Raw genomic sequence first — 12491 nt, forward strand, 5'->3', positions numbered from 1 at the left:
TCACATACATCGGCTGTATCCCAATTCAGGGTCTGCAGCCTTAAAGGCCGCATTTTAAGGCCGATTACGTCACAGCGACGGGACGACGGCTGTCCCAATTCAAAGGCTGCTCGAAATGCGGCCTTCAAATGCGTCCTTCATTTCCCTGAATTTTAAGGATGTGGCGGTGTAGACTTCATGGCCCAACATATCCCAGGCTTCATAGCGCGGCGGTGGGTGTGGATAATTTTGCCGAAAAAAACAAACGGTGGAAGCGGAGCGGCCAAAGAGTAAACTTTTAAAAGTAAGTACTGAATATTATGTCACTTATTTATGTGCAAATGTTTAATAATGAAGAACATCAAAACATTACTGTTGGCCACATGTCGGCAAAGTTACAAACATTAGTGATGTTTGTACTAATTTGGTTTTAGAGCCTTTACTTTCAAATATACGCCGTTTAATAGTAGACCTTAATCTTACAGAGAACGTGATGATTTTGTGGATAATTAAAGTCAGTCATATATCCACAAACACAACAAGCTGAAAGTCAGTGATGCTGCTCGGTTTACAGTCCTGAATATCACGGCACAAGCAGGATTCACTGCACTGTTAATGTTAGCTATGTTATATTGCTGCCTCTGTTCGGTGGTGTCGAGCCAAACGGACTTTAACGTGTGTTTGAACGAGCTGACGGTTCACTCGTTAAGCTGAAGGAAAGATGCTTTAATTACAGGAGTCACACACGTGTCCACTGTACCACCTGGGAACTCTTCTTGTTTAGCACTCGTAATAACACAAAGACTAAATCCTCCTTCTCTTGTGCTGTTTTGTAGCAGTGTATACACCTGAGACTGTCACCTGTCTGTCTGTCCTGCACTCTCTCTCTTTTTCTTTCTCTCTGATTGTGGAATAAAAGTATGAACATGTATTTATAAGTTACACTTGTGTTTTAATCCTGCAGCTTATCACACATTTGATTTCCATGTGTGACAACTGCAAGTGTCCAGAGTGAGGACAGACTGAGGGACCCACTGCTGCACATCATCTGTGGGGCTTTGCACCCCAGAGGTCCGTTCTTCGTACCTCGCTAAGTAAGTTAGCTGGATTTGATTGTTGATGATTTCGCGTGATCTTGGATCGTTCGGTTCTCCGAAGCTCATCCGGGACTTGCTGTCATAGCAACAGATCCGTAAGCGTAAACCTGCTTGGGAGCAGGCTTACTTTATGTAAACAGGATTAGATCGCGGCCACTCAGGTATGTCCGCTTCAGTTATACGAAAGCAACAGCGATATTTCTCCACTGTTTTTCCATAAATAAATATTATCAATGTAACTAAAGATAATGCAGTATTTGATTCTTTTATTGATGTCATACAGATACATACAGGTCATTTCCTAAAAAAAGGAAAATGTACTATTAATCATTCTATTTCATGTATTTGATTATTTCAGATGTAATTCATATTTTAGAGTAGTAATAGTAAATTACTTCGTGTAATCAAGATGAGAGACCACGGCTATAAAAGCGAAGGTGGATTTGGGAAGTCTGTCGCAGCCATGTCCTGTCCGTTTGTACACGAGCAACCCATTGCGGAAGGTGCAAGATTGATAAGGAGAGTTTTCAGAATTCAGCGTATATTGCGGGATAGACAGGATCCTTTAGCTCAGCGCGACAGTGTGCTCATAGAGAGATATCGATTTTCCCGTGAGGGTATTATTTACAAACAAACAGATTATTTCAGGGTCTCTTTTCAAGAGACTAAAAGCAATATAAGTAATAAATATTACCATTCTGTAGAATATTCTTATATTTCACTTTTACTTGTTCCCATGTTCTAGTGGGTCCTGTTGTGGCTCTAATGTGAAAGAGGATATAATGTAATATAATATAATAAATTACTTACGAGTTTAATTTGTCAGCAACTTTCTGCCAGCCCTCTCTCCTTGCTTTTGCAGCCTTTGCAGTGTTCCCTTGCGTTTTAATTAAACTCCGAAACTCCTGAAATCCCTCAATCAAGAGTTCTTGCTCTGCTGCCGTAAAATACTAAGCGCGCTCCTTCGACATCTTCGCCGACCAATCACAGGGTTGCCGATCAATGTTTCTACTATCGATGCGTAGCCCCTTTTAAGCCACCCAGTGATCTCACATTACTTCATCCAGCTATACTAATCGTCAACAACAGGTGTGTTCGGAGAACCGGATTAGCGAGCTCAAAGTTGGCGCGATGATTTGATCTTGGATGTGTCATTTGATCTTGGATGTAGTAAGCGAGGTACGAAGAACGGACCCCTGATGATCCACCAGGACAAACTCAGCAGTGTGTGAGGAAGAGGAGGAGGAAGAGCCAGCAGCAGCCGACAGATGGAGAGAATAGACAGACTGTTCCCTGTTTGTGAAGGACTGCTAGAAAAGTTTAAAAGAAATGCAAAACACTGGGCGCGAATAACGTTACAGGTGGATCAATTCTTGTGAAGGATATGGCTGCAGGAGACAAGTCCGTTCTGAGTTACTCAGAGAACTTGCTAACCGCTTAGATTGTACGTCTTCACCTCAGTCTGAGAGAGTATTGCAGCAGTGTACTGGAGATGAAGCGGTCCCTGGTCCAAGTTCTCATCACAACCGCACAGTGTTAACGTTAGCAAATGCTAACGCTTTCACAGCTAGCTCCACTCCACGAAACGCTGTTCAGGGTAAGTAACGATATGTTATTACTGCTCAGTTAGTCTGTCTGTCTGCCAAAAATGAGCTTTTTAATCAGTTCAGTCACAGATTTTTTTAATACTGTTTTTATCATAGTAAAGAATTCCATAAATTAGGTAAGAGAAAATAATTGTCTTCTGGGTTAATGTCTGTATTACTATTTACATTGTTGTAGGTAATAGTTATTCATGACTGTTTTAAAGTGGCTTATCTTCTCTGCTAATATGGAAGACAAGTAATCTATGTGAAAGAAAAGAAAGCAATTTTAGTTCAACGTAGTGATTTTGTAAGTGGGTATAATTTGAAAATGCTTTTACTAGTACAGTGGATGTTCTTTAAATATTTAACATTTAAAGTGTGTGTAACTTTACGGAAGCCAACTTCAGTTTTGGTTTGGTCTCACCGTTGTAGGTCATAACACGAACAAGTCGTCAAGTTAAGCAGCTGAGGAAAGGGCTTAAGGAGACCATGGTATGGCCGCTTCTGACAGAAAGATCAGACATCATTCCTCTTTTCTTACCAAGGGAATCAGAGACTGCTCCCTGTTGTGAGGTAAGGTCAGGTCACATCTTTTAACATCTGAATAGTAAAGGTATTTGGTTAATTTATGAAGGATGCACATTAATTGTTGACACAAAACACCAATATGCTATTTTGTATGCTTGGGTTAGTTGAACAGCTGGGTTACATTTAATAAAAATACACCTAATGTTGCTGACGCTCTTAAGACCACAAGATAAGTAAAGCTATAAAATGACTGTGGCCTGCCACAGAAGATGAAGATGAGGAGGAATAGGAAGAGGAATGCTCTCGAGGATAAATGCAGAGTGGCAGGCTACCTTCGGTCCTTGATTGAAAATGGTAAGTCTGCTGCGATAGGTATTTTGCCATTGGTTTTCTCTGATTATACTTTGGTAAATTACATACAGTCCAGTGATCTTGGGTCATTAACAAAGTACACTATAGTATAATTTTGTTTTGTTATTTGCTCCATACTGCCTCCATGCAATACATAAAAAAACAGAGTGGTGGCATTATCAGTTGCACTATAATTGTATGTAGACTACTTTTAGCTTTGTTAACATAAAAATATCTATAACAGCTACAACAGCAATTTGAGTGGGGCAAAAATGTCTGTTGCCCTGTATGCAAGTGGTCATCTTTTATGGTATTTCTCCATAAAGGATTCAAAATAATGAATATAGGATGTCATTATAGTTTAAAACAATCTTCTGTTGCAGCATCTTGTGCACAACGAAAAGCCCTCATCAAGTTTTGGACAGGATGGGAAGTCTTGCCGAGAGAAATGACTGTGGAAGTGGTCAACAGCAGTCTTCCAAAGTCTTCCACCTGTTTTGAAGTTCTACGTCTTCCTGCACACTACTGTACCTATGAGTCATTTCTAATGGACATTCAGGTGTGTCTCAACTCTACTGACTCAGGTTTTGGTCTGGTTTAGGATTGATTCCATAACCACATGGTAAGATTAGACCATTTCTTCTTTCTTGCATCACATTACTGTATTCAGTGTTCAAAGAAACGGACAATCTAGCGAGTTCTAGTTCCTTTTAATACACTTGACAGTGAAAAATGCACAGTACAGGTGAGCATTTATGGTTTGTTTTAATATAAACTGACAAAGAGTTCAGATATCAAAATCAGTTCACTGTACATTATAAATTACACAGTATGTTTTGTTTATACTCGCTACTGGTACAAAAAAAATTTCTAGAAAAAATTATTTGAATTAAGATGTTACACTACTGTACTGTGTTCATTGTATTAAATCTGCTCAGAGTTGACATGTACTGTACATCCAACCAAGAAATGAATATCATTAAAGTGACAGCTGTATAAAACAAATCCTGTTTTATAGCCACTCACTGTTTTGTTGAAAATGAAATTGGTTATGCTGTTTTGAGTCAGTATTAGCTACAAAGCCATAGATGTAGAAATTTAAAAAAAATCCTCCTGACATAGAAACTGATTAAATGTGATAGTGTCTTTCTACAAGTGATTTTGAAGTATGGTTATGCAAGAAATAGGGTGTGGACATATTGCACCTGCTTACTTTGAAGAGTTAAGGTGTGGTATCAAACATAAGTTTGAGTGACTGAACAGTTTCACAGTAGGTATCCAAAGCTTGACTGAGTGAAACGTTGTTGTTTGGTAGCACAGCAGGGTCTCGTTCATTCAGTGCACGTGAGAGCTGAATCTCAGGAATGGTGATCTCATTTGATGGGCGGTGATTATGTGGTCCTTTCCAGTCCACACCATAATCCTCATCAACCTGAAAGAGCATGCACATGTCTTAAATCTAAACTGAAGAGGTGTTTCCTGCAGCTGTTCCTAGATGGACTTATTGAGTCTGCCAGGGCCTATGTGAGTTGCTTAGGCATTGGCTACCACCTAATTATTCATTCACCCATTCTAGGTCAGGATTGGTTCACTTCAGGTATAACAAATTTACCTTTGTTTAAAGTATTGCCATCTATACCTGACAGATGGGATAAAAGGAGAGAATGGCTTGGGAGACACTTCTAATTACAGGAAAAAAAATGTTGGTACACCAACTTGCACAGTAGAAATAAACTCATCTCCACTACAGATAGCAGAGTTTTACATACAAGAACAAATATGGATCAAATAGTCATGTACCTGTGACAAATCTTGTCCCTCCTTTCTGTGCAGCAACCAGAGGTGCAGGGGTGAATGGTTGTTTGCTTTTCTGAGTCCCTGCTGATTCCATGCTTCCTGGAATGACTGAAGATGATGTTGAATGTGATGCAAAAAGCATCTGTGCAGAGCAAACAAGTGAATTTTTTCACCAGGGTTGAGCAGTCCTTGAATCTCCAGCTGGGTGAAGATGTTTTCATATACATCCCTCCACAGGCGCTCAATGCTGATTTCCATCTATATGCCAAAGGTGATTTGCTGCTGGTACACTGTACTGAAAACGCCTTGCAGTCTTAATAGATAACCGTCGCATCTTGACCCCTTCTGGATTGACTCGTCTCATTGAATCCATCAGTCGAAATCCTGATTAACAAACAGATCATGTCTTAGTACTAACAACTACAAAAAGACTGTATTGTAAACACTGTAATGCATATGGGACAGATCATCATTGCTTAAGGTAAGTATCCAGGTGCTGTACAGATTTAGTGAGGAGAGAGAATAGTTTACAGACTGGTTCAAACAGGAACATAACTGCATAACAGTGATAAGAACATGCTAGTCATTTTTGATGGCTACATTAAAATATCACATTATGGCCACACTGACACATGCTTTCCAGGCCGGAAACTGGTGTTTGGATATTTTAACAGTATCAGCTTACTTTGAATGTGTATGCCTCTGGATCGTAGATGTCCCATCATCATTCTGCAGTCGGCATTTGGGTGATGATGCTGAATGTCCAGCACTTTTGAATCCAAATCCACATCTCCAATAGAAGAATTCCTATCAGATTTTCTGCACATTTTTTCATGTAACAGCAAATCTCAACAAAATTTTCCAATTAATACTGAAAGAACCAAGGATGTAAATGTATTCTTGTTTTAGCTTTACTGAAGACACCAGAGAAAGTATGATATTTATAACGCTGCTGAAATAGACAAACCCATTTCAATAAACTCGCTATTTAACATCAACTTTGTTATGTGTTATCAGAGAACAATCAGCTGCAAACAGCAATGAAACATTCAACTATGTACTATTTAAAGCACTAATGACCCTGCTGTCTACCAAGATGTGATAAGTAAGTAGATTGTGGAAAGCTGGTGGGTCTACTCTCTGTGTAAAAGGTTCCTACAGGCTCCACTGCCCCCAGTCTCTGAGTTAACACACTAACAGCTAACACTCCGCCGGCTAAACGGTGATGGAGCACCTCTTCAACCTGAGCCTGAGGCTGGGAAGAGTCCCACAGCTCTGGAAAACCTCCTGTGTTGTACCAGTGCCAAAGACTTCACGCCCCAAGGACCTCAACAGCTACAGGCCGGTGGCTCTGACATCCCACCTGATGAAGACCCTGGAGCGGCTGGTCCTGGCTCAGTTTCGGCGCCTTGTGAGCTCATCACTGGACCCACTTCAGTTTGCCTACCAGCCTGGCATTGGAGCGGATGATGCCGTCATTCACCTCCTACATCGCTCCCTCGCTCACCTGGAGACCGCTGGAAGCACTGTGAGAATCATGTTCTTTGATTTCTCCAGTGCCTTCAACACTATTCTTCCCTCGGTTCTGAAGGACAAGCTGGAGAACTCAGGAGTGGACCATCACCTCACTACCTGGATTTTGGACTACCTCACCGACCGACCACAGTATGTGAGGACTCAGGGCTGTGTGTCGGACAGGGTCGTCTGCAGTACGGGGGCCCCACAGGGAACGGTTCTGGCTCCGTTCCTCTTCACCATCTACACTGCAGACTTCTCCCACAACTCCACCCAGTGCTTCCTGCAGAAGTTCTCTGATGACTCTGCTATAGTCGGCCTCATCACTGATGGGGACGACAAGGAGTACAGAGGACTGACTCAGGACTTTGTGGACTGGTGCCAGCTGAACTACCTCCAGATCAATGCCAGTAAAACAAAGGAGCTGGTGGTAGACTTCTGCAGGCACAAACATCCTCCACTGCAACCACTGAACATCCAAGGTATGGACATTGAGACTGTGGACAGCTACAGGTACCTTGGTGTTCATCTGAACAGCAAACTGGACTGGACTCATAACTCAGACGCCCTCTACAGGAAAGGGCAGAGCAGGCTGTACCTGCTGCGGAGACTCAGGTCGTTTGGAGTGGAGGGCCCACTCCTGAAGACCTTCTATGACTCTGTGGTGGCCTCAGCCATCTTTTACGGTGTGGTCTGCTGGGGCGGCAGCATCTCTTCTGGGGACAGGAAGAGACTGAACAGGCTGATCCGAAGGGCCAGCTCTGTTCTAGGATGCCCTCTGGACCCAGTGGAGGTGGTGAGTGACAGGAGAATGATGGCTAAGCTGTCATCCCTGCTGGACAACATCTCCCACCCCATGCATGAGACTGTGACAGCACTGAGCAGCTCCTTCAGTGGGAGACTGCGGCACCCACGGTGTGGGACGGAGAGATTTCGCAGGTCTTTCCTCCCCACTGCTGTCAGACTCCACAACAAAGACTTTAACTGATCATACACACACATCCACAAATGTGCAATAACACTAATGTGCAATAATCTTTTCTGGCATCGTTGTATTTTTACTCAGTTGTATATAGCATTTTTATCTTATTGTATATTTTATTCTATTTTATTCTAGTGTATATAGTATTCTATTTTATTCTATTCTGTACAGTTGTGTACTGTATTTATTCTTATTTTATTTTATTCTAATTTTTGCTTCATAACTTTTGCACTGTCCACTTCCTGCTGTGACAAAACAAATTTCCCACGTGTGGGACTAATAAAGGTTATCTTATCTTATCTTATCTTATCTTATCTTAAACGTGTCTCAACGCCGAGATGGCGCCGATAGCTTTAGCCGTAGCTGCCCCACTTAGACAGTAACAACAACAACAAAAAGTAAGCGATAATATTTCATTGTCAAACGTCATAATTAAGGTCAACATCTAAACAATGCTATGTACAGAATAACACAGGTGTTCAATTACAGCATAAACTTACTTTAGACCTTCCTCCGTCAATTTCCTCCTAATTGTGCTCGGAGACACAGAAAACATATCGGCAATTACCCCGATGGTTATCCCAGACAGCACTAAAGTCCTGAGTGCTGCACCGGGATTTCAAGACGTGGACGACCAACATTTGAAGACAGGTTCTTCCTCGGCGTATTCCAAACGAACACGGTGCTGAACTGATCTTAAACCTTCGACAATGTTGTCATCGATGCTAACATCTTGAAGAGCAATTATCATCCTAAGCATTTCAGAAACATCATCTAAACGACTCAAACAGTATCTACAGGTAAATGATCCCTCTCTATCTGATTTGCTTAAATGAGCAGAACTGACTGAAGTTCACACCAGTCCGCCATCCACCGCGGTCAAGTGAGCCGTCATTTGTGAGCCGCGGTCAAGCCAGCCGCTTCTTCTCCGCCGCATAAATTTCCTTGCGCTTTTACACCACTCTTTACGGTAGCGCCTTTTCGCTTTATATCCCGATTGAAAGCCTAGACCCGCGCGCACGTGCACGCGCGCGAACACTCACACGTGCACGTGCGCACACATATTGCAGTGGAACAGCCCAATACAACCATCGTGACAGTCTGGTTGTATATTCAAAAATTCATTAAAAATCATTGTTAATAGTTGATGTCCAACTTTCAACACATCCCTCCTCTGGGACACCTACTGTACCTCTGTGCCAAGTTTCATACATATTTACTGTAGAATTCCTCAGATATTAAAGGACATTTATATTCAATTCAATACAGTCAATACACTACAATTGTGTAATTTTCAAAAATTCATTAAAAATCATCCTTAGTAGTTGAGGTCCAACTTTCAACACATCCCTCCTCTTGGACACCTACTGTACCTCTGGGCCAAGTTTCATACATATTTACTGTAGAATTCCTCAGATATTAAAGGACATTTATATTCAATGCAATAAAATCAATACACTACAATTATGTAATTTTCAAAAATTCATTAAAAATCATCCTTAGTAGTTGAGGTCAACCTTTCAACACATCCCTCCTCTGGGACACCTACTGTACCTCTGTGCCAAGTTTCATACATATTTACTGTAGAATTCCTCAGATATTAAAGCAAACTTGTATTCAATGCAATACAGTCAATACAATTATGTCAATTTCAAAAATTCATTAAAAATCATCCTTAGTAGTTGAGGTCCAACTTTCAACACATCCCTCCTCTGGGACACCTACTGTACCTCTGTGCCAAGTTTCATACATATTTACTGTAGAATTCCTCAGATATTAAAGCAAACTTGTATTCAATGCAATACAGTCAATACAATTATGTCAATTTCAAAAATTCATTAAAAATCATTGTTAATAGTTGATGTCCAACTTTCAACGCATCCCTCCTCTGGGACACCTACTGTACCTCTGGGCCAAGTTTCATACATATTTACTGTAGAATTCCTCAGATATTAAAGGACATTTATATTCAATTCAATACAGTCAATACACTACAATTGTGTAATTTTCAAAAATTCATTAAAAATCATCCTTAGTAGTTGATGTCCAACTTTCAACACATCCCTCCTCTTGGACACCTACTGTACCTCTGGGCCAAGTTTCATACATATTTACTGTAGAATTCCTCAGATATTAAAGCAAACTTGTATTCAATGCAATAAAATCAATACACTACAATTATGTCAATTTCAAAAATTCATTAAAAATCATCCTTAGTAGTTGAGGTCAACCTTTCAACACATCCCTCCTCTGGGACACCCACTGTACCTCTGGGCCAAGTTTCATACATATTTACTGTAGAATTCCTCAGATATTAAAGGACATTTATATTCAATTCAATAAAGTCAATACACTACAATTATGTAATTTTCAAAAATTCATTAAAAATCATCCTTAATAGTTGAGGTCCCACTTTCAATGCATCCCTCCTCTGGGACACCTACTGTACCTCTGGTCCAGGTTTCATCTAAATCCGCTGCATCAATAATTGTTTAATATTGATGGATCAAAAGTGTTGCTGAGAGAGTCATGATAGGGACTATAAAGAGACAGCATATTTCAGCCATATTTGCTTGTCTTCACTGACTCGCTTTGAAATCCAGATTTTAATTTTGGAATATTAGGCGTACTTGTGGTTCCTATAGAATTTTAAGGTTGAATGGGAATCATAGTCTTCATCTCTCAGGCCTCTCTTCTGTGGATGCAGCTCACATCATTCTGTACAATACGATAATTTTTAATTCTACAGCTGTTTGTAACCTGCATAGTTCACATTTCTGTATAGCTGTATATCTCATATTTCTGTATAGTTTTTTTATTTCATATTCTGTATAGTTTTTCATATTTATACCCTGTTCATAGCCTGTACATAGCTTGTACTCACTACAGCCTGTACATACTTATAGTTATAGCATATTCATAACATACCTTCATACCGTGTACATTGTATCACACCATAATAGAACCATTTCTGTAATATACTTACATACCTATATTATTGTAATATATCTATATCATGGCTAAAGCACTTCTGGATGGATGCAAACTGCATTTCATTTCCTTGTACCTGTGACATGTGCAATGACAATTAAGTTGAATTCTATTCTATTCTATTGTATTCTATTCTATTCTGTATTAATTCAGAAGACAAACACCCATATCTGCTTTTCAGATTACCATTAAAACCTTCAGTTTTAATGCTGAAATAATACAGTTAGAGTGGATCAGGTGACCCTGAATCTTCCCTTATTTGTGCTGCAATAAGCCTAGGTTCTTGCGGGCTTCCCATGATGTATGAATTTTTTCCTTCTTTGCTCGTTCTGTGTTTATACACCTCTCTGCATTTAATCATTAGTTAGTATCTCTTGCACAGTGTATATGTTGTCCTGTCTCCTTTTCATCAACCTTAGCCAGTCACAGTAGATGGCTGTCTCTCCTTGAGCCTGTTTCTGCCAGATGTTTCTATCTCTTCAAATGGAGTTTTTCCTTCCCACTCTCACTAAATGTTAGCTCATATTGGGTAATTAAATTGTTGTTGTTTTCTTTGTATTATTGTTGTGTTTTTACCCAGCAACATAAAGTGTCTTTAGGCGACTGCTGTTGTGATTTGGTGCTAAATACATAACATTTAACTGCTAACACCGGAATTAATTAAATTGTATAAATTCAAATTATATATTCATTGTGATATACTCCTTGTCTTTTGAAATACTTTATTTTCTGTTTTTGGACACCTTTTAAAACAACATTCAGTATTACAGGAACAGAAGCTCTTCTATTTCATGAACTACCAAACTTACTGGTAGTAACGCACACTGCAACTGGGAAACACCAGGGAACATTTAATTAAGGCACAATACACAATATATAGGTGAATTGATTTTGCCTCTTCACCACATATGACACTGGATAATGTAGCTCCTGTGAAAAATAATGCCTCAAATCAGAAGTACTTGACCCCGTGGTATAATTCTCAAACACGTAGCCTAAAGCAGATAACTCGTTTGTGTGTGTTTGATCAGTTGAAGTCTTTGTTGTGGAGTCTGACAGCAGTAGGGAGGAAAGACCTGCAAAATCTCTCTGTCCCACACCGTGGGTGCCGCAGCCTGCCACTGAAGGAGCTGTTCAGTGCTGTTAGAGTTTCCTGCATGGGGTGGGAGGGATGAAAGCTTAGCCACCATTCTCCTGTCACTCACCACTTCCACTGGGTCCAGAGGGCATTCTAGAATAGAGCTGGCCCTTCGGATCAGCCTGTTCAGTCTCTTCCTGTCCCCATGCAGAGATGCTGCCGCCCCAGCAGACCACACCATAAAAGATGGCTGCAAAACATGCTGTAGGTATTACAGGTACTGTGCTGCAGTGGTTTGTATCATATCTATCTAATAGACTCCAATTTGTTCATGTAAATGGAGTCTTCTTCACATGCTGAGGTTAATTATGGAGTTCTACAGGGTTCAGTGCTAGGACCAATTCTGTTTACATTATACATGCTTCCCCTAGGTAGCATCATTAGAAGACATAGTATACATAGTATACATTTTCACTGCTATGCAGATGACACCCAGCTCTACCCATGAAGCCAGATAACAAACACCATTTAGTTAAACTGCAGGAATGTCTTAAAGACATAAAGACCTGGATGGCCGCTAACTTTCT

General features: G+C 40.4%; 2 long non-coding RNA genes across 2 annotated transcripts; one reads left to right on the forward strand and one right to left on the reverse strand.

Annotated features, from left to right (window-relative positions):
* The first annotated feature begins 1770 nt into the window (after positions 1-1770).
* Positions 1771-4315, forward strand: LOC135932152 (uncharacterized). The gene is made up of 3 exons (XR_010573295.1): positions 1771-2673; positions 3095-3235; positions 3925-4315. It is a non-coding gene; the product is annotated as an uncharacterized LOC135932152 (long non-coding RNA).
* Positions 4316-4360: 45 nt separating this feature from the next.
* Positions 4361-8837, reverse strand: LOC134647193 (uncharacterized). Its single transcript, XR_010096812.1, has 4 exons — positions 8336-8837; positions 6024-6128; positions 5342-5722; positions 4361-4973 (listed from the first exon to the last, which is right to left on the reverse strand). It is a non-coding gene; the product is annotated as an uncharacterized LOC134647193 (long non-coding RNA).
* Positions 8838-12491: the final 3654 nt, after the last annotated feature.

This window comes from Pelmatolapia mariae, linkage group LG17, assembly GCF_036321145.2.
Source record: "Pelmatolapia mariae isolate MD_Pm_ZW linkage group LG17, Pm_UMD_F_2, whole genome shotgun sequence".
NCBI lineage: Eukaryota > Metazoa > Chordata > Actinopteri > Cichliformes > Cichlidae > Pelmatolapia > Pelmatolapia mariae.